This window comes from Aythya ferina (genome assembly GCF_964211825.1).
Source record: "Aythya ferina genome assembly, chromosome: 4".
Lineage (NCBI taxonomy): Eukaryota > Metazoa > Chordata > Aves > Anseriformes > Anatidae > Aythya > Aythya ferina.
This window is the reverse complement of record NC_140300.1, coordinates 18,262,045-18,286,143: the sequence shown is the minus strand read 5'-3', so window position 1 is coordinate 18,286,143 and position 24,099 is coordinate 18,262,045. Positions and strand designations below refer to the sequence as shown.

Here is a 24,099-nt window from a genome sequence, read left to right as displayed (position 1 = left end):
CTAATATTGCAAGGGTATACATCACTCTAACATGATTTTGGATTTTTTGATTTTTTTTTTTCTGATGATGTATGTACAGTCATTGTTATCAGCACTATTAAATTTATAGAATTAAAGAGAGAAAGATCATAAAATTGTCTAGTTTGACCCTCAGTGTATCACAGGCTCTTAAATTTCAGTAGTTTTCATGGGATGCATCTTAGATCTGGGTTTGACATATCTTCCAAACTACACTCAGCATCGATAGGAAGGCAAGAGGTGCAGAAACCAGTACTTCCGATAATTTGTGCCAAAGTTTAATCACTTTCACTGTTACAAAGTGTGTCTGATTTCTCATTTGAATTTATCTGGCATCCAGCCATTGGCTCTTCTTATGCTTTTCTCCACTAGATTAAAGAGCCCTTTAGTACCCAGTATATTTTCCCCATGAAGGTACCTGTACATTGTAATCAAGCCACCTCTCAATCTTGTTTTTGATAAACTGGATAGATTGAGCTCTTTTTGAGTCCCACCGTAAGGCATTTTCTCCAGCCCTCAAATCATTTTTGCAGCTTCTTCCTGAACTCTCTCCCATTTTTCACCATCCTTTTAAAAAAGTGGACACTAGCACTGATGAAATATTCCAGTAGCTGTCTCACCAGTTCCTTACGCTCTGCACTGTACTTATTCATCCTCTGAAGAAAGGCAGAGCTAGTCAGAAGGCACCATCTGGTGAGGAAGTCTGGCTGGTGGGGGGCAGATTTAAATACTTAAAGAGTAGCAGAGGGGAGGGTGGAATGGGGAAAGGATATTTAAGGACTGACTTGCTAGACTATGATCATTTTTAGTATCCCCAGGAGGTTAGTGAATTCTTCTCCCTTGGACTCCTATTGCCTGTGTTTAGAAAGGTGAATATAGCAGATTATAAAATATGGAAAATGAAAATTTCATTGGGATTACACATGGATGAGGGGAATCAGCATCTGCCTGCTGGAAAACACAAGACTAACAGGGGTAAGGCAAGCAGGAAATTTAAAAGAAGAGAAATACCATGGTAGTCAAATAAGAAGAGAAGAAAATCTCAACAGTCAAAAGAATACAAATGAAAAGTGGATTTCATGACCCTAATTTAAGTAGTAGCATATATAAAAAAGCATTGAATTACTGAAGTTTCAGGATGCAGGTCCAGTATTCAAGCCAATGCTCACCCTGCAGAGCCGACACCTAAGAGAAGAGACTGATTTAGCCCCATTCTGGCTCTGCAAATTGTATGGCTTAATGAAAGATCTTTTTCAGAAGCTTATAAAGATGTTGAGTAAAGGGCAGGATGCAGAACCTGTGAATTGTTTACTTATGCACCCAGCTGATCATAACTGCTGGGGTAGCTCATGAGAAAAAGACTGCCAGACAGCCATAAAGCTGGTTGCTGAGATCAGAGGCGACATTCGGAGTTGCAGATATAAAAGGCATGCAAGTCCGAGAAAGCTTTTGAATGACTGTTTCAGAAGCTGTGGAAGCGAAAGCACTCTCTTCTCCCCTTCTGCAAGAGCTAAGGCATTTGTCTCTGTCTCTGCATTCAGCTATGCTTATTCATTCCTTTATGATCTTTAGATTGGATTTCTACAATGCATAGTGACTGAAGAATAAACTTGAAAAGTGCATGGCAGCTTCAGTTGTTACAGCAGGAGGCTACTTACTGCTGTGAAGGTATTAGCCCAAGCAGAAATTATACTGTATGAGCCCTACACTGTAAATGCTGACCGTGTGTTCACAATAGCACAAGCATTGTTCTGCCTTCTTTTTTTTTTTTTTTTTTAATCATCCAACTAATCAATAAGGATTCTTTATAAAGGTCACATGGTATTAAAAAACCTGTAACTCTGAACATTCTTTGTAAACATACGTCACATACTTTCATACACTTTCAAGAAAGGATGGTGCAAAATACTGTTGTTGTCTTTTAACCATCTGAATTTAAAAAAAAAAAAAAACAAAAAACAAAACAACAACAACAAAAAAACATTAAGATACCTAAGGCACCTATAGATTACAGTTGATCCTTTCTGAAAAATTAAAACATTCTTTGTTGCTTAAACACTTCGCTAAAGGTCCCATAGCCCCTGCTAATATCCATACAAACTTTATAATTTCATACCAACATTGCCTGAATTCCAATAAATTATGCAACACAAAGAACATGAACAGCAACAAATTACACTGTAGCTGAGGAGACAGTGTTTCTTGGAATTCATGATATGGCTTTGCCATACTTAACTCATTGGTGTTACCAAAAAAACAAATAAACAAACAAACAAAAAACAAACAAGTGAAGACTGACATGGAAGTATCTTAAAGCCTTCTTAAAAACTGAAACACAGATAAAATATGGCCTGGGATGCAGGAGAATGAACCTTTCCAGACATCTTTCCTTTTCACAGAGCACGGGGGCATTTTCTTCCTTCTTCTAAATGGCAATTAATCCCATGAGCCCAATACTAGCAAATACTGTCATGAAAGTCCAATTTATTCCAGATTTTATTTCCCATGCAAGATGGTTAAAAAGAATCAACACTATATTCAGATGCTTCTAGTCATTTTCACACTGGGTAAATGTGCCAGGATGCACAATTTGAGAGTAGAACACAGAATTACTATAAGTATTAGGAAATTCTTTACTTTTACGTCTTACTTTTCCAAAGTAAAATAGTGCCACCAACAGAGGGTTCCTCCTCACAGAGAACAGCAAGAAAAATACATTTAAATTCTAAATTATTGTCAGGAATGTAAAAGTAAATTCTCTTTAAACATACATGAACGTGAACAATGTAATTTGTCCTTTGCAGACTACATTTTCTTAGATTTACTTCTTCCTGAAGGTGAATTGTTGGAGAAATTTCCAGAATACTTTATCTAGCTAGCCTTTTGTTGCCTGAGCATGAAGAAGTAAAAAACGTGTCTTTTTTTTCCTAAACTTTTATATTCTAAATTGTGTTGCATCCAGATAGACTCAACATCCTCAAAGAGGTATAATTCCTTGTAGTTATTTGATAGTCTGATTTTTCATTTTCCAGAACAAATGATGCTATACTATCACAGAAATATTAACTCCTCAAAAATATTCTGTTCAAGCATCAGGCTTACCTCACTAAGGACAAGCACATTTAGTATGTTTGGAATGTTTTGAAATATTTTACATTTAAGTGATATATTATGAGTTCAGTAGATGATTTTCCCATTAGTATTTTTGATAGAAGTGTATTCATGTAGATCTTCATATTCTCTGATATGAATGTTTACTTCAAAATGTGTTTATTCGCAGCAAAAATGTGACATTGAGCACATAGAGTCAGAAAAGGAGAGCAGAAAATCCAGGTTCCATACTTATTATTAATCTCATCTTCTTTTTGACCTTAGCTAAATTACACTGAACTTGTGCTGCCTCAATTTCTCTAGTTCAAAATTGAGATAGAGATACTTCACTCCCTGTATGATGAAGCTAAGTATTTCTTTATATAAAAATGGGAGATCCTTTAGCAAAACTGATTCAATGCAAATAAACTAATTCAATGTTATGGTTGAGAATCTGAACAGAGAGCTATCAAAAAATGCAAAGGCAAACTCCCACAGCAATTATAAAGTAGGTCATAGTGAATGTATGTGTTAATGCATTGAAGAAACATATACTTGCTCAGTAAAAACTGCAGTGGAAATCATGGCTTTAAATGCCCAGACATCTGAGAGTTCAAATTCTAGTGCTGAGTAACAGACTGAAAGTTGTATTTTCATTTAGTAAGACTTTAAAACAGATAATGCCTTGTTTGCATTTTATCCAATCACTTCTGATACACTGCTCTATTGATCGATATGGCTTCTTTCCTTTTATTTTGACATTGTAGCAGCATATACATAGAACTGCAATGACACTGCTTCATTTGACATTGTGATATTCCCTGTACAGCTGCATTTACATCATTTTCAGCCCTTTAGAATTACAATAACTCCCATGAAATTAAATGATGAGCTATTATTATCACAGAAACATCATGAAAAATAACTAGTTTGAAAACTGGATAGCAATATATTAGGTAGCCAGGCTATTCAAAACACAGATTTTATTATTATTATTATTTTTCTGGAAACCCTAACTAAGGTTCTCTTCCTGCTTATTCTCCTATTTGCACTGCTAAAAATGTGTCCTAGAAAAAAAATCCTTTCTTCAGTAACTATCAAACAAATACAAGGACTGTCATATCACAGATCCATCTACTTGGTCAATAACAGATATTTAGAGAGAAAGATGAGAAACAGAGCATGAATGCTTCGTGTGGAAATTATCATTTAGGAATACCTTGAGAAAAAAGTTGTACCAGTGCCACTAAATTTAATAGCTTTTTCACTAATTCTCTAATACCTTTTGAAAACTATTTTCTTAGTATTTTGTGGTAATGAGTTCTGCGCTAAGACAGAATAGATTTCCTGTTGTATATCAAAATACAAAATCTAATTTTCTGGAACAGAAATCTGTGACTCTACGAAGTGATAGGCATCTAAATAGAGATGTTTATTCTAGTAAAGTGGACCTATCTCTCCACTGCAGGAAAGATGTATGCCTATATGGAAAAGCTTATGCAAATTGTATTTTATATTAACTTGGTTTCTGGTGTGTGTGATCCTGTATATGATCCTAGGGAATACATTTAGAATGCACATAATGGGACTGAGTTATATAAAACTGAATTATCTTGAAAAGGGGGGGATTTAAATTAAAAACTGTCTCAAAGACACAACAGCAACACAGAATTTTTTTATGATGTGCCTCTGTGGTTTCAGTACATGTTCTTCTGAAAGGTAACTCCAAATGAAGCATGTGGCTTAGAAGTGATTTTCAAACCCAGTAATGTTATGTGCAATCCGCATCTGATGAATTTAAACTCACAGTTTTCATAACAGTCTTCTTATTCATCATAAAGACCCAAATCCCTCTATTTTATTTATGAGGGTTTGTTTGTTGTCATTTTTGTTGTTGGTGTTGTTGTTGTTTTTTCCCTTGTGAAGTTGTCATTGTCTTTCATCTTGAGGGGAATCAAAAAACTACAGTAGGTACTTCTGATGTGGGGATTATGTTTTGTGTGTACAAATCATTTCCTAAGGGAAATCTCTAAGTTGCAGGTAAGTAATAGTTGCCTCTAACTTTCTGGCTGCACTGATTAGCTGTTGAGATCCCACATCTTAGCTTCCACAACTGAGGCAACTGGCAGTAAAGCTGAAGAATCCTGAATTTTGCTTTAATAATGCAGTAATACTTCTATCTAGGCAAAGCGAATCTGCTGCTGCTAACACCAATTATACCCCAAAGGGACTCAGTCAGGAACTAACCAGCAGCAGTAACACATCCACAGTGCCGAAATATTTAGGTTATACGTTCTGAGGTAACTGACTAGTAGTCACAAAACCCCCTACATGCTGTCTCCCCTGCAGAATGGAAACTATTCTTATTCTGCAGTTGCTAATGCTTCTGAAGACTAACAGTTCACTGGGGTCTGAGGACCAATTACTTTTGAATCAAAGCACATCCCAGATACTGTGTGAGGATGTGGAACACTGGTTACATCCAGATTCCCCAGAACTCAAACATACTGCTGCACCATGCAGCCTAACTACTGTTCAACACTACAGACAAAATGCCCATGGTGGGACCAGCTGATCCCTTTCTCCAGGGACAACCTGATCGGTCCATAGTCATCTAGCCACCATTGCATATTCTTGCTTCCTGTTTATTCTCTTCATTTAAAATCAAGACACTGACAAGAAAGATATCTACTCATATATATGTGTTTCAGAGAGACAATTGTCTTCTCTTGGTATAATAGCCAGTCTCCTATTCTGTTTCCAATAGAAGAGAGAGCTCAGAAGTGAGCTTATCTTATCTTATCTTCAATTAAGACACTTTTGAAGGCACAGTTCTGAGCATTTTGGAGAAAGAAAATGTTCCTTCATAATTTTCCATTGGAGAACTGCTGGTTAAGAGTTGAAAAATGAGTGTTCACTTTTGCATATTAAAAAATTCAGATTATAGGATTATTGAAAAATAATTTTTAAAAAGAGGCTTAAACTTCCACAGACAAGAGAATCTTGCTATGAAGTCATTTCTACTGTCTAGAGGTGGCTTCAGACATCTGTCATAAGAAATTAAATGTGGATGTGCTTGTGATAATGTGAAGTTATAAAGTTGGCATTGAATTGGAACTTTATAGGATCACATCTGTGTATGTATTCTGGACCTATACTGTATTAAAAATATGATAAATACATCAATCTATGCTAACTGTATCTTTATGGGGTTTTGGTTTTGTTTCGTTTTGTTTTAACCTTTGAATCTCTTATACTATTCACAATGAATTCAGCTTGATTTTAACACTTCTGCAGTGACTACTGCAAAGCTTATTAACTTTTATACTATAATGCAGTCAATGTATTTATAGTTCTTGAAAATGTCACATGGCAATGTTATGCCAGGGACAGCACATCGCAGAGACTCCTTAAGATGTCTGCATTGTTGTATTCTATTTGTAGAGGCATTTTTGTCAGCAGCAATGAAGAAACAGAGCTGCAGCTGCAGCTCTTTCAATAACATTCAAGCTTATAGTTGACCCGAGGGGCTCACATTATGACATCCATATTTAATTTAACAATAAATCATATTCTCATGGACTACAGTATTGTATTATAACCTCATCGCTTTATGTGCATGGGAATGCAGAAAAAGCAGGCTAGTATGTATCTACAACACAGACTAAATGGTTAGTTCATGAGAGCAAGGTCAAAGTGTACGGTGACAACAATATATAAAAGGTTTTATAACAGCTTTTAGAAGTCTGAGGAAAAAAAGGACAAAAAAAAAATCAGTCAAGAAGGGACTGCATTTAACTTAAGGTACGTTTTTTAAAATCCTCTTAACTGTACCACCTTGCTTACTGTCAGTTTTAGTTCTGCTCTGCACTTCCCATGGCAGTCAGCATTCTCTGTATCTCATTTTCTTTTCTGCTTCATTTAAGCATATTTAAGGAGAAAATTAACACCATCTGAATCTTAAGCTTTACCTGTTCCTTCCTCCTAATGATAATTTCTTCTTTTTGTCCAGCATTTTTTACCATTGACCTTCTAGCTAACTCCAAATTGAATTTTCATATGTTTTCTATTTTCTCCCTCCTCTAGTCCCGCTTATTCTCATTTATTCTTGTTCCTCATTTCCCTCTTATTTGTCTCTGCGTGTATCACATCACATCATCCTCAACTTCTTCAGTTTCTATTCATACTAACTTCAACTCTCTTTCTAGTGCCTACTTCTTGCAGTCCTCTGTAATCTAACCTTCATTTAATTCATTCTTTCCTCCCCTTCAGCATTATTATTAATCTTCTACTGGCCAGATTACAGAATAACTTCTTTGCTCTTCTCCATCATCTGCTTCTGGCAACAGTTTACCCACTATTTACATTGATCTCTTCCATGGACTTTATGAAATTCTATTATCCCTTTTAAAAGGTTCCACTTTTCCAAACTAAGTAGTTTCAATTACCTTTTTATTGGCAGCCTTGATCTTTGGTCTAGATGTCATCCTTAACATAAATTACATAAAATTAAGGAAGAGCAACTGTAGTAAAAGGCATTTCACTACTCTGATCCATTTTCTCTTTATACATTTCATCCAGCCTTCTGTTCATCATCTCTTCATGCATTGTATCTAAATTAGATTTTCAGCTCCTTGGGGTAAGAAGACATCATTTTCATTTATCTGTAAAGCACCATGCATGCTTATGGCTCTGTAGAGATGCTAAATATGTATATCCACATTTATTAAAATATTGATGCTTTTATCTATTCACATAGTGCAGAGGCAACATGGCAGAAGTTGTAACCATTTAAAAACTATTTTCTATCTGTAACGGCTATAATATGTGATATATTTACAGTAGCTTCATGCTGTTCACTCTGTTTCCTAGTTCACATTTACATTGCTCTTTCTAGTCTTATTTACTAACACTGCCCCAAAAATAAAAATCTCATTTTTCTCTGACAGCATCAAAATCTTTTTTCTAAAGATAAAACGTAGGGTTAACATACAGTGGTTTTACTACTTATCCATACTGTGTGCTTACATTCTTAGTGGGTGAAGGTTGGTGAATGAAGCCATGAAGTAAAGATAGTTCTTGCCCTCCAAAGTCTTGTAACTTAAATAGTCTTGATAGCCAAAATTTTAGGCATTTTACACACCAGAATTCTTGCTACTTAGTTTGAGAGGCACTGAAGTATCTGATTTTCAGAGTACAGCTCTTTCAAAAAGAGACACTCATTATTTGAGAAAGCATGTATTTGAGTGAGCAATCCTAAAAGCTAGGATAATTTTTAATGCAACAAAAAATAAAGTGAAGACATGCATTAAAACACCTGTATTTTAATGCACAAGTGCAGTCACAGGCTGTAGATATACTGTCTTCTGTAGTCAAGCATATTAATTTCTTAGACAAAAGACATCAAGTAAGTAGGCATGCCCAAATCCCACAGTAAAATCCACATAGGCCCCTGTCATGACCCAGAGCTCATTGCATGAATGAGCCTGTACTAATCATTTTAAAAGTTAGCTCAAAGATAAGGAATTACTGTAGAGTAGACACTATATGCAGAGCAATTAAACTGTTCTGCTTCACATGACACTTAATAAATGGTTAAGCATTTAAGCATCAAATAATGTGAACGTCTCTGAGTCTCCTGTTTTGCAAGATATCTGAACTGAAAACTTGAAATGGGTTGCTTATTTGTGGGTCAGTACGTAGGGAGTGGCTTTAACAAACTGTTTACTCCAGCCTTCAGGAGGGAAGTTACATAGCGATAATGTGCATTTCTTCATAAAGTGTCTTACAGATGATGGATTTCATATTTATATTATCTTTGTTTACAGAGACCTGTTTGAACCAGTGGCCCACAGAGCTTATTACTGGACAAACAGATAGACATCAATTCAACATAGCATTAAAGCACCAATATAACTAAGCCTGTGTACAGTTGCACTGATTAGCCAGACCATACACATTTAAAAGCTTTGTTGGACTCACTGAATGACAAAGTAAGGCTCATTTTACCCAACTCTCAATGTCTCCCATATAGCTAGCTACTTCCCATATAGCTAGCTACTTCAGAGCTAGTCTCCCCTCATTGTCTTCCTGGGCATGAATTGAACTGTGTAAGTAAATGCACCTACTAAATAAATGCACACTATAAATTGCAGAGGAACTAGATTTGGTAAATTAACCCCGTTTATATTGCATTGAACAGTAAGAATTGAATGTTTATTAATTTCTTCATCTTCTTCAGAATAAGTCAAATACAGACATCTTGTGTACAACTTGGTAAGTAAAGAAAACAGGACCAATGGCTTGACTCATACACCAACCCTTGCTAATCCACAGAGTTTAATTTTTACTCCTTGACAAAACTTTTCTCCAGATATGGCCTGGGGCCAGATATGGCACAGCGCAGCCACTGCTCTCCAAAGGCAGCTACACTATGGTCTGCCTGCTTTAGATAGAAGCAGACACCACCAACTGGTTTCAGAGAATGGCCCTTTGTATCTTCTACTTTGTTGAAGAAAAATTGGCATGGATGACAAATCTATGTTATGACTTTGAATGGAAAGGAGGAAGACAGAAAGGTATTTTTTAAATGAACATTTAAATGAACGTAACGGTAAAGAATATAAATATAGCAAAAGTAAAAGAGAAGCAAAATGAAGGCGTAAGAATGACTACAAAAACTATTAAATAAGAATACGACGTTCATGATTGTGATCACATTGGACAAATATGACAGGGAGACTAACCGTTATATAAACAAACTGGCATTTTAAAATACGCTTCACATGATACATAGAGAGGTGACCTACTCCTTGTGAATTAGCTCAGAGAATCAGAGAATACTTCCAACCAGAAGGAAGGTAGGAATGAAAGTTCTCAAAACTGTATCAACTTTATTTCTATCAAAGTCAGTAGTAAAGCGTCGTGAAAAAAAAAAAAAAGAAAAAAAAAAGAAAAAAAAAAAAAAAGCCATGCTGGTGCTGAACACTGTTACATTGTTGGCCATCTTGATATATAGGCAGAAGCTGAGCTATAAAGACTTAATGGTCCTATACAGGAATGAATTATTATACGGACCTCATTCTGTATGGGAGATTGTATTCTGTAAGGATATTATGAGATATAATGGTCAGTTTTTCAGGTGCACTCAACTTTACATCCTTCACAATGAGAAGTATGTAATAAGCAGTTCAGAAGATCAATGTGGTTGCTTTATTCAGTGAAGAACTATGGTCCTACAAAACTGAGTTTATAAATAATGTATGTATGGAGTACCTTTTCATCTATTTCCATCCCAAAATGGGGAAGCATGATTAAAAATACATGCTATCCTTTCAGCTGAACACTTTAAAAAAAAAAAAAACAAAAACAAAAACAAAAACAAAAACAAAAAACAGATAATTTTACTCAAATTTACAAGAGTTTAAGGTTCAAGAATCATTGGTCATTGCTGAATGCAAATAAGCACAAAGGAAAAATATATTAAGTTAGCACAATTGATCTTTCATCATTTTAAATGGTACCTTATAAAATTTCCTGTAAATTCAGCCTGAAATACTCCCATCATTGACTGTCATCAAGTAGAGCAGGGTCACTTTGGGAAAACCCATTCTCAGTGATGTAAATTACAGGGATATTATATGTATCCTAGAACAAGAGAGCAGAAGTTTTATTCAGAACAGATGTAAGAAAATCCATAAAATCAGATGCATTACCCTCTATCTTTTCTAAGCTACAAACTAAAACTAGTTTTCATCAAATTGCACTGACCCTATTAACTTAATTTTCCATGAGCTGACCTTTTATGACTAACAATGGAAAAGCAAAACTGTGCAAATATCCATGAAGACAGTGAAATGACTTATTTTAATGAGAAGACTAAAATATCTTTCCTGCATTAGCATCTGCTTATTGTCACTGCTCCTTAACCCCTTGGTACTGGCAGTCACCGCACGTCCCATTGCCAGGAGTAGATGCATGCCAGGAATGCTTACTGCTGGAATCACAAAGATCATTTCTGGAGTTCAAAAGATGATATAACACTGGTGTATTATTTCAAATTGTAAAATAGCTATCAAGTACAAAAGCAATAGGAAAATACTAAGGTTCCTACTCTTAATAGATAGCATGCAAAAATTAAATTAAAAATCCCAAGGTGACTCGTCTATTTATGTATCGTACAATGTCTTATGCCATCCAGATGGACTCCTCAAAAAAAAAAAAATCACTCATATTACTCATTGGATTCTCAGAAACCTCATTGGCCAGCTAACAGTGGTTAAATAGTCCTGTGAGCCTTATGTCATACCTTGATATAATACAGAAGTCAGTGTAAACCCCATGGTACTACAGCCAGCCACAAACTCCCAGTTGCAACAGGCCAAGAAGGATCCATTATTTGTTCAGCCTCAATGACCATTGAGACGCTTAGATTCTTGTCTGTATTTCTTGATCTTAAGTGAAATAGTTCAGAGCAAAGAAGTCAGCAGTATTCATGACAATCATTTTTAACTCTTTACTGAATTCCAGAAGCCTTGATGATCAGTTCATAAAAGTGAATGTGTTACTGAAATACTGAATTTCTGTCTGGATATTCACCATCAGTAAATACTGTTCTGATAAACCTGTCTAAGATAAAGGATAGCTGCCATGTAAGCTCTGGTACCAGGTTTTATTGTAGCTGGGGCTATGCCCTTTTCACAACCATCTACACCAACAGCATAAGGCTTATTAATAGTGATCCACAGATTCACTCAGTCTTCAAATGCTCTGCAGCAGTATTTTGCATGAATATCAAAAGTCTCAATGATCTTTTCAGATCTCCAGCCCCTTTATCTTCTAAAGACTGAGGTAAGTCAAAGTGATACAGTGAGCAGGATGCCATTTGCCAAGTTATTAATGATTTTGTTGATGTAATTGACTCCCCAAAACATTGAAAGAAATATGAACGGGTTAACTTATTACATTTATTACATTTTTACACGTGAAGATACCTCACTGCACATTTTTCTCTGTTATGAGATGCAAACATTCTCTCTCAACTACATGCTGACTACTGTTACAAGACCCCAGAGTTGGCAAAAATGCTCAGCACACAACATCTTCTATTCAGGCACATAAAATAAAATGAGGATGCAAATTTTCAAAGTAGATCACTGGACAGCAGCTCCTCAGGAGAAACATAATTCTGATGGGTGCTGGTCACATGAAAATATAATCCTTTCATTAAAATGCCTGAATGGCAGCCCAGCTGCTTGTACAAAACCAGAATGCATTGGAAAAATCCTGACACTTCAGAGTATGACAGGTAGATTTGTTCCAATGAAAGTATTTCTCGCCTTGAGAACTCTATCTTTTAAAAACTTTAGTGTCACATTCAGCGAGGTAACCAAGCTGATCTTTTATGATTTGAATTTGGTTAGCTGGGTAAACTGCTTCCTCTCGGCTGTTCTGTTTTCTATCGCTCTCCATGCCTACATCAAGACAAAGAAGATATTGTCGATGTACTAAGTACTTTGCAGTGGTGTGAATTTAATCATTCCCTCATTCAATGGGGCATCCTACCAGATCTACATGAAATTTATGGCTTTTCATGGTACTCTGATAGATTTTAGGTGTTTAGGGCACTGGTCTATTTAGCTACCAACTTGAACAACTTTGCAATATTTTATCCAAGCAACCAACTCTCTTCCTTTTACACTACCGTTACGCAGACAATTCAGTCTCTCTGGTTCTCAGAAGGAATTAACTCACCTTTCTAAAATCTCATGACTTCCAACCTTTCTTGTCCCCCGTTGATAAGACAGACTTCAACTACAATTTCTTGGATGCACTGTTAACAGCGGCCAGCACTGGGGATGCATTTCTAGAGGCTTAAAAGGAATCCACCTTCTGTACAGATTTAGCAGTGGCTGACATGAATATGCTTCCTAAAGGACTATTTTTATGCTGCTCAGAGTTCACTGCAAGTTTAAATATCAAAATACCTTAAGCTCTCATATAAGCATTTTTAATTTTGCTTAAATCCAAACACAGCTACATTGCTTTTAAGCCTTTTGAAAACACTAGATATAGCAAAACACATCATAAGCTCTGGTTCAAAGAGTATCAATTAGCCTGCTCTTTTACTAGAACTATCTGGTTTAGTGAGGTAATTGGAAAAGGCCAACAGAGGCCTTGAATTATTATTTGTTAAGCTAAGAGGCTCCAGCCAGGAATAGGTCTCCATCATGCCACTGGAATTTAGAATCAGACAGCCTTTGCTTCAGAGACTTGGGCTAAATATACCAAAGTGTTTAAGAACCTTAGAAACCTAAAATTCATTGAGGGTTTGTGGGTCAGCTGCTTAGGAAATGTCTATCCCTAGGAGTTGCTGTATTGAAGCCCAAAACTGAAAAAGGTCTAAAAAAGTTGAGAACTCAGCAGAAAGGAGGAGGAAGAAAGGAAAACTAAGCTGCACAAGTTAACAAAATGTAGGCTTAGGAGATTACATACGGTTTGTATTATTATTATCAGTGTGTGAACCACAGATTTTTTTAATTCATATGAGGAAATTGGTTCAGTAATAAATATGTCTCTACTGTATTGTACTATACATTCCCAGCAGTGTGTAGGTCCAGCTTTGTGTGTATTGATATCAGGCTTCAAATTATCCTAATTGCAAATGACTGATCTTAAGGATTTGTGTCAAATTGCTTTTTTAATGCAACATATACTGCAGCAATCAATTATGAACCCCATATATAGACAGTGCCTTCTTGTAAGCAAACAGGTGCAAATACATGTCTTAGCACAGCTCAACTCAATAAGTTTGTTTACAAAGTAATTAACTCAATAAGTTTGTTTACAAAGTAATTCACAATAAATCTCACAGGTAGTTTGCTTTTTCTTCCAAGCACAGCACCAAAAGAATTCATTAAATTCTGAGGAGATATATACACCCACATAAAAAGAGGAATGATTATATCAGAACTGCAATTTTTGAGAAGAATATTCTTGCAATTTGCAACAAATTAGGTGCAAATACAGTTTGTGTCTGTTACGTTTGAACAGTGACCCATTTAAATTCAGAGGGACTGGCTGTGTGTTAACTGTTACTGGTGGGACTACAAGTTTTACTACGTAAACATAATCTAGGGAAAACAATCCTTCACTAGTACATAATTCTACCATGTTAAGAGTAATGGTCAACTAGAAGACAATACTTTTTCTTATTCTAATTTTAAAATTATAAATTTTATAATACAATTTATAGCATTTAAGCTCAACCAGCTACCATTCATTCTTTGCATTTCAATTAAACAACAATATTGGAAAAGATTTATCCTTTGTGTTAGGGAAAAGAGAGAGAGAGAGAGAGAGAGAAAGAAAGAGAAATCTAACTGCATCCCTGAAAAATATGTCAATTCAAAATTCCAGATTTTGCCATACCTTCCAGAGTAGCCTGGTTTAGTGTTTATGGCTGTATCTGCGAGTTAGCTAAAAGCAGAACTACAGAAGAAAACTTTCCTCCAGGAAAATGTGTAGATAAGTGTTTGTTTGTTTTTTGTTTGTTTGTTTGTTTGTTTGTTTTTGAGATATCCCATAATTCTGGTATTACAGACATGTAGGAGCATTTTGTTATGGTAAATTGAAGGATTCTTCTTTTCTCCTTTCTATCATCCCATCCCAGTTCCCTGCCTCAACGCCGAAGTGAGGCAAACCATCAAACTCTCCCAGACCCAATAGCCCCATGCCTGCTGCTTCTGTCTTCCTCCGCATCTGCACTTAGTGTTTAGCAGCTAACCTCTTCTGCTCAGGGCAGCTTCTAGGGCACAAATAATTGCGCGAAAATTCTTCAAAACCAAACTTGGTCCTGACACGTTTTAAGAACAAGACACCTACAGCACTGCTTCTTTAACAGACCCCACCCCCACTGAGTTGGAAACAAAATTGTTTTAAAGGTTTTCAAATGTCCTCTGTTTTAGGTGTGAAATTGGTAGTGAATCTCTTGGTGTGAATGATTTCATTTGAAAGGACATTGCTCTAAGCTTTCTAATTCTTCACATGCTCTTTGTAAAAATGTTTATATAGAAGATGATGGCCTTTCCGTGCTAGGCAGTTACAATTGCTTAAACAGATCACTGCACAAGAGAAGTGAACTCCTGCCTAATGAAAGCTGGCCTACCTGGAGTTCCTCCAATGCCCTTTCGCTAAATGTAAAGTTCATAATATTAATCAGGCAACTGCTTATACTGGGGATCGAGTGAACATTTTCTGGAATTATAGCCGAGTTTTGTCAAAATGTTAGCTTTCCTTACCAAGTCTCTGCTATCTTCCACTCCGATGACTGAAAAACAAAGCCTGTTCAGCGGGCAGCTCTGTGGCATTGCATGGAGCCTGCAGCACTAGCTGAAGGAATATCAGTACAGGAAGAAACCACAAGGACCCAGCCAAATTTAAATTCAATGTGCCACAAAAAGCATTCCAAGGGAAGGACAAGCTGTGCTAGTAAAAGTGGGCCACATATTGTAAATTTTGGTGGCAAAGGGAAGTCTTCTGTTCAAGCCTCTACAGGATGCTGGCACAGCTTTTGCAGTCATGCTCGGCAGGGGAAAATGGCTGGTTGGTCTGTTTATAGCAGATCCACCAACACCCCCCCCAGCCCTCCCCCCCCCTTCCTGAATTCTTGAAACAAAGGCTCCTTTGCTCTCTGGTGAAAAATATAATCTGCAGAGGACAGACTGCTGCCTATTGAACAGTCAAGCTCTCCATGACCAAAATCCTGCAGAAAAATATTGCTTCTGCTTCTTAGTACTGATCAGAAAAACCAAGAGCATTTTATTTGAAGCCTTCCATTTTTGCAATCTTCAAACCAGTGGAAGAAAAGAATTTCCAAGGCAAACACGGCCCCAGAAGTGCAAAGGTATATATCTTCTTGGTAGAACTGAGATTCAGAGTAGGAGACGGAACTGAGATTCAGAGGTTCATCCAAATCTGCTTTGCATGTTTTCCTCAGAATGTTATCCTCCCAGCATACAGGAGACCTCAGCCAACTGCTTTGATTCTCCCATTCTTTCTGGTTCAGCTTCAGTTGCTTTTATACTTCACAATTCTCTTTATTTCATCTTTTTTTCCATTCCCTATTTTCTGCAGGGAATGCTGCCATTTCCATATTTTTTTTCTAGTAAGTCACCTTCATCTTTCCCCCAGTCTATACCAACAGAATTAAATAAAGAAATCAGATGTGCAACAAATTTTATATCTGACATCTAGCAATCTGGCCAGCTTTTTTTTTTTTTTTTTTTTTTTTTATGTGCTGTATCCCTTTACACGTATACTTTTATATTATCTGCTGAGGTTGTGAAAACTCTTCTCCTCAGAGCAGGAGCTGTCTTGTGTTTGTCACAGACATAGTCCCTAGCTGAGTCTGAAGAATCCCCTTTAGTTCTCTAAAATAAATAAATAAATAAAAATCTGGAAAAAAATGTCCCTCAGTGTAAAACAGTCAACATGAAGTTCAGTACGTCAGGGTATACTGATAATCTATCTAAATGTATTTGCCAAATAAGAGATTTGTCTATTGTAAGCCATCCAAAAATATCCTTGTGGCTAGGATTCCTGTGACTAAAAACATTCTGATGAAGCAAAATGATTTAAAGTTACAATTAAACTGAAGTAAGCAAAAATACATAGGAAACATAATACTAATCCTATCCCAAAAGATTGTGCTATCCAAAGGGATCTAGAATATTAATTAGTAAGTTGTTGCAAACCTATAAAAAATCATCCCATAATTACTCTGAAAAAAGTTGCAATTTCAAAGCTACACTGCAGAATAGCATACTGGATTAATTATGCCAGACTGCAGCAATAACCTTGAATTAAAGCTGCAACCTTCTATTTTTAAGAAACAATTGCCTTTCTGGTTGATGAAACCTGTCGTCCCATCAGGTAACAGACGTGACCAGGAAAGAGAAAAGCGATAATGAGTCAATCCAAGCTGTTTGATACATTTCAAATCTTCCTCCCACAGAGTGTAGCTACATCACCAGTCTGGTTCTTGAAAACTCGATCTCCTCCCTGATGGGTGAATGTGTCCCAGACATTAGGGCCCTTTCCATCTGCATTCCAGCCTTCTGCTTGAAAAACAAAACTTGGTTGTTACACTTTTGACATCAAAAAGCATATGTTGAATGTAAATATTTACCATGAAGTAGGCACAAGAACCTCAAAATCCTAAAAGCAAATCAAGCAGTATCTCCCTCCCCACATCATTTAAAGTAACTAGGAACTTTCAAGCATTAGTATATATATTTGCAATAGGTTTTGCATTAATTCATATTTTTGCTTTCTGCTAATTATTTGAAAATCCTGCTTCAAAAAGTACGAGTTCTGACACACTTCATACTTCCTTAGCCAAAAATCAGATGTTTGCAACTCTGGAGATATTACAAGTTTTCACAAAGGGCATTTTCTAATGCAGCTTCCATCCATAAATGTAAAAGATCAGTCCATATCAAAGAAAGCCTTTAGGGTATGAGAAATACATCCAACAAATCGGCACTTATGGCTTTCTAGATGTCCTTTGAAAATCCTGACAGTCTGTTAAAAAGAAAGGAATGCCATTATGAGCCATGGCCCTAGGCATATACAAGCTGAATTAATAACACAGCTCTGAAAAACTTCTGCTTTTTGCTTAGCCAAACGTTCACAGAAATGAATTTTAAATGTTCAAAATCCCTGCACCATTTTCTTCACTCTCATAGTTTTGGGAAATTTCTTTACAATCCCAAAAATAGAGATAGTGAGATTACGTTTAAAATATTTCAAATTTAGCTGTTGTTTGAGATTACACATCATTAACATTACATAGAACTTAAGCCAAACAAATGCACCTTCCTTCTTGACAAGCTTCTTTGTCTTTCCAGAGCAATGCTGTAACGGAGGCAAACATTTCATTTTTAATGTGGAGAGCAATGTAAACCTACACTCCTGCAAAGTAAGATTTTATCATAAAATTCTAAATAACCCCAAAATGACCAACATCATTTACCAGCAAGATTTTTCAGAGCTCCAGTGAATGCATTGTTCCAGGGTTACTCTCTAAAAACTAAAATGACATTGTGTGTTAAAATCATGTATAAATTAAATATCAGTTGGGTTGTAAGATTAATAACTATATAATAGCTACATATCAATCCTCAATAAAAGTGTTTTAATAATCAATTAGTATCATAGAAATTAGAGATGGAGGAGAACTATTAGGAGGTCATTGAGTCCATCCCCTGCCAACGCAAGATTGCTCCCTTAAGTATATTCGGTACTTAATACACATCTGTCTTATTAAATCTAAGTTTAATGCAAGGTTAAGCATATTGAAGACACTTAATTTAAAGCATTACTAAAATTTGTAATATCACTTCTATAACCTAGCTTTTCAAAGATCATTGTCACATTTCATGTTCTTTACAGAATTTTATTGCAGCACATGAACACCAATACATCTACATTTGGTTGGTCAGTAAATTAAACTCTTATGTGGGACAACCTTCAAAGTAGGTCAAATTTTAGATCCAGACAGTTTGAGTTTCTCTTGATCTCAGATTTTATCACAGACTTTGCGCTCTGCCTGTATGGTCTTTAGAAAAATACTGTACTAAGAATTTTCTCTGTCCTGCTTTTGATTTCAAATATGCCTACAAAAATAAATATTCATTTCAGAGGAGTGCATGAAATAACAAACAATAGTAATTCTTTGGTGGTACATAGAATATGGAAGCCTTTGAGAGCAGGCTTCCTGCACCACATCAACATGACACAGCTCCTTTTCACCATGGTGGGGGTAAAGGGAAGCCAAAAGCTGCCAGAATGGGCAGCTAAAACACCTTCGTTTAAGAATCAGCAGCTAGTACCAAAGCTGCATCATTGCTTTTTGTGTCTGCCTTCCTCCAGTGAAGGAGATGAGAGGGAGGGGGAGAAGCATTTGATTTTCAGCAGTCTGACAGTACTTCTCTGGTGGTCATTAGCCACTATAAAGCCAATGGGGGCTGTGGCAAACAGACCCACTTTCCTCATCTTGTTCAGAGAGCCTCTCTGTACCATGTGGAGTACCTGAGCTAGCTAAATAAAGTGTAGGAAGCAATCCAGGCAAGGCAACAGAGAGCTCCACATACACTAAAGTATCCTGCTGAGCCACAATTAGCCTGCACAGAGCTCTGCTCTGCTTCAGCTAGCTTCAATGAACTGAGCCTGCACCTCTAAGCTTGTTCTGAAACCTCTATGCTACATGGCAGTTCATAGTGGAGACATACCCTGAGTTTTAGTAAGCTTCAGGGCCAGGAAGAAAAAAAAAAAAAAAAGAATAAGGAACTGATATTACTGATTTTACATTTCAAACACACAGGTGAGGTTTAGCTATCAAATCCTTACTTAGTACAACAACATGCCATCAAGTGATTAATCTAATGATGAACATGATGAAAGGTGATGCATATTCCCCATTCTCTGCAATTATTACAATAGAATAAGATAGGATTCTTTTCCTTTTCAGTGGAGCTAGTGAATTGGGGCTATTACTGATCAGACTATTTTAGTTTTCATCTGCTTTCCAAGTTAGGTTTTCTTCTAATTCAGATGTGCTTTTACCTTTCAGAGTGAAGTTTTCCTGGCCGGGTCTCTGCTAGGTAAAATTTTGTTTGAATTAATGTAGCTTGTATGTAGGCATATGAAAGAAGTGAAGAAAACCACTTTTACCATTACAAGAATTTTTTGCAACTTTTCCCTCCTTTCAAAGAAAAAAAAAAAATCAAGCAGAGAGTTGAAATTTAGCATAGAAATGGCCCTCAGTAAGAAGAAGTGCCTTTGAGTGTTCTGGTGCAAATTGATTTTGATTTGACTGAGTCATGAACCTCTGAAATCTGCACTTTGAGCATGCAGAGTACAATTGGTATGATTTTTTAGCACTTTGAAATATACAGAGTGAAGAAGGTTGTGCTGTGCATAAATACATAGCTGACAGTAAAAAAAAAAAAAAAAAAAAAAAAAAAAGTAGACTGTCAAGCCCTTGCCTCATCTACTGTGTATCTTGTGATATGTGCAGCAACTGGGTTTGGAGTCTACAAGAGCTATTGCTTCAATCGTGCTGCCTTTAAGTCAGAAGCTGCATAGCTTCCACAGCTTTCAGGAGGAGGAATTCCCTGTTGAGTTTCTTACTTCTGTGGGAAAAGGGTCATTTGAGCAATGTCTAGACCACATTATAGATTTTTTTTAACGTTTCTCCCACTCAGAGGCCTTAGGAAAGCTCATTAAAAATACATTAAGAGAACATTAAAGTTGCACATCTAGCCACTCAAAAGGCAGGAAATTATAATGTCATCTGTATGCACACACAATTCACATTTTAAGAATTAGTTAGCAGAGCTCTGCGCGTTGCAGGACTTGAGTTAGGATCTGGCCCAGAATATCGATTCCCGGGGACAAGTGAGCTGTTCAGGCTATTAGGTGAAACGAGCAGAGCTCGTTAAAAGGTTCCAGGCATGGGCAAATATTCTCGCTTTCAGCAATAACCAAGAACTAAAGGCTACATCCTCAAAGACAATTTTAGATCTACAACTCCCATTTAGGCACTGAAATCAATGGGAGCTAAGTGCCTGTACGCTGCAGGGTATAATATGAGAAAATCAGATCTATATGTATTTTAGGGGTCTCTAAACACACATTTATGAAGAGAGAAAGGTTGGGGGTTTACAGCTGTCAGTGTCCCTGTATCTTATAGACTTGTATTCCCTACTCTGCCACATAGTTTCTTACCATGCTGGGCAAACTGCTTTATCAGTGGCACATGCTTGGGGGGGTTCTCCCACTGTTAACCTCCCAGTTCACAGTTTTTCATATTCTTTGAAGATGAATTCCTCCTTGAGGACACCCATGAGTACCAATATCTGATGAGGGAGTTCTCCCATCCGTGCTCTTTGGGAACAGCCAATAGTAACCTACCTAAAGTAGCTCTAGAGAAAGGAAATAAGAGCTGGTGGGAAAATGACTTATTTCTGTCCTCCTCCCTCTCACCCCCCCCCCCCCCCCCCCAGTAGCTAGTGGTGGAGGTTCCTCCTCCATTCCCATTACCTAACCATATTTCTGAGATCTGAATCACCTTTTAGCCTCTTCTTACTGCTCAGGCCAGAAGTGTTTAAACAGAAGTGCTACATGCATTTGCATCAGAGGCAGCATCCAGGCAGTGAGGCAAAGATCAATCACTCTCCTTCCTGGATCCTGACTTCCTGCTCACTTGAAACTTCCTTAACACTTTGGCAGCTAAAAATTGACACCTTCAATTTGATATGCCGCTGTAGCTGCACCCCAAGCAAATCCAGCTGGAAAAGCAATATCCTCTAGCACCAGCTGCAGAGGACAGGCGAATACACAGCATTATGCGATGCTATGGAGATGTGGGCTTCGTTTGCAGACAACAGTTTCTGGCTCGATCACTCTTCCACTTGTTACAAGCAGATTCTATACTGAAGACAAAAATAAACCCTGTGCAGCTTCACAGGCTGAAGGGTAAGCCATGCACTTTGCATATCTCCGGATTAAAGCAGAGAGATTCAGTCAGCTAACAATGAAAGCGAAAAAGGCAGCAGTGGAAAAGCCTACAGTGGTCATGGTAAAAGGGCTCCACCTAGTCCGCAGCATCGGCAAACCGAGCAGGTTCCCATTTCCTTTCACCTCCCCCTTGTATCCCACTCCCCCGCCGAAGGACATTGGGGACCCTCTACTCATCATAAATCCTTCAGTCACCAGTCAAAGAATCCTTTCTACCCTTTCCTAGCTTCAAAAAGCAGCAGCACCTCTGCATTTCTGGCATCAAATGTATATTTTTTCTCTCCCCATACCAAAACAATTGGCCTGTCCCTGCTGCAGTGGATGGGAAAGGATGTTTTAGCCATTACATGGTAAGCAATGGAAATCAATGAATAGGAAAGTAAGTTTTATGTGGGAGTATAGGCAGATCTTTCTCTTTCTTTAAAGTCCCATGGATGCTTTTTTTTTTTTTTTCTTTCTAGATTAGCAATGACAACCTTATGGCACATGTGCCAGGCTCAGCACCTGCAGAGCAGCCCTCAGGTCTCTGCCTCTACCTTCTGCCAGAGCTGTTACTGCTCCCCTGCCAGCAGGCAGAGAGGGAAGCAGCAGCAGGAGGACCACTCTGGGTAAGACTGTAACAAGTGGGATGGGCTGAAAGTCTTCACTGTCCCTTTCTAGAAAGCTGCAACACCTGGCACACTAGATGGCACTACTGCAAATTCTGTTTTTTTTTTTTTTTTTTTTTTTTTGAGTTAGAGGAGATTTTTCTCCCATTTATTATTCTACCAAAGCTATACCACTTTTGCCAAGGTCAGTATCTGCACTTATTGGACTGCTAAGCAATAACGTCTGACAATTAATATTTTTTCTTTTTGTTTACTTCTTTTTCACCTTTTTGATTTTGAAACCTTTCCAGGTGAGGACCTACTCCTGCGAAGTGTTATACATGCATGTAATACTTTCTTTTACAAGGAAAACAAGAAAAACCTTAAGATACACAGAAAAGCCACTAATACAGCTAGCGCACATACTTTTCCCAGAAATACGCACAACAAAATAGTCAACTTATTAGGAAAATATATTCCTTGCAGAGATGCAGAGAAGCTGATTTAAATCCAAAGTGCACATTACAGAACCAGACAGTGCAGATGCAATGCAAAATGAATCAGGCTTTCACAGCAGGCATGCATTTCCTCAAGTGTCTTTCAAAGAAAAGGTAAAAGCTCTTTGAATACAAAGGAACAAAGGGGGAAACGAGGCACAACATACCAACTTGTTCTCAAAACACACATTGATGCATAGTTCAGACAGACATACATATTTCTCACATGTTTCTTACCGATGACTAAAGACTGATGCAACGAATGAGTTAATGCTCTCTGGTGGAAGCAGCCTCCTCAGGCTTTCATTTGCAAAGAGGTAAGCATTGGACAGTTAACACTAAAACTCATCAGGGACATCTTAAATCATGATTAATAGGTATTAATGAACCAGAGTAATTATGCATATTTTTACATCATTAAATATTATTGGTAGGTACCTTTTAAAATGTAAGTGACATTAAATCTTTTCCCAGAAAATCATACAATTCAATTTCACAAGAGATATAATAAATATGTAACTCAATAATATGGGGGAAGAGGCAGACAGGAGATAGTAGCAATAAAAACCCAATAAAAAGTTTTATAAAAATGCTTAACCATAAAAACAAGGCTAAAAAGTGTCACTGCTGATTCTCTGGCAGGAATCAACAGAGACAGAGATGGGTTTTAGGAGAGATTGAGTGGGAGGAAAATATTCCATAAGCAGTCTGGGGAAGAGTGAACAAAATTTGCCTCAGAGGTTAAGGCAGATTCACAGTAATGAGATAGCAGACTATGTCAGATAAGTAGGCAGATACTGAAAGATACAGAGCTTCAAAATTCAGAGAAGCTGAGTTTATAGCAGCTAATCTCAAACTCTTCTGGCAACCCAATTTCTAGATTTGTAACCCCACTTTGGCTAGCATTTCTGGACTCACGAACCCATTTCTTGTTTCAGAAGTGGGACTTGCAATCATATTTCCATTAGACTCACCCAATGTCATGGCCTTTAGGATGCATGCCTGGCTCATCCAGCCTTCATCCTCTGGCAATTTCCCCCACATCTAATAAGTAGCCTCACCTGTACCTAGAATTTTGTACCTAAAAAAATGTACCTACCCTTGTTTTGTCCAATACATATGTACAAAATTATAACAGAACTCAGTTTTACCTAGAGGCAATTCTTTTCCAGACTAGATTTCATTGTTTTTGTTTGTTTATTTGTTTGTCTGTCTGTTTTCACATTTGCACCGAAATAGATTGTATGTAACTAGAAGAACTCAAGCAAAGTATTCCTAGGAAAATTTGAGCAGTTCTTGGATATCCAAACACACTTGGATAACTT

The 24,099-nt window shown here is 37.1% G+C and overlaps 1 pseudogene across 1 annotated transcript; it reads right to left on the bottom strand.

Moving 5' to 3' along the window:
• Positions 1–10,632: 10,632 nt before the first annotated feature.
• On the bottom strand, positions 10,633–21,849 carry LOC311436761 (cytosolic beta-glucosidase-like; annotated as a pseudogene). Its single transcript has 6 exons — positions 21,742–21,849; positions 21,417–21,489; positions 16,934–17,225; positions 11,895–12,028; positions 11,417–11,515; positions 10,633–10,755 (listed from the first exon to the last, which is right to left on the bottom strand). The product of its transcript is annotated as a cytosolic beta-glucosidase-like (transcript).
• Between the last annotated feature and the right edge of the window lie 2,250 nt (positions 21,850–24,099).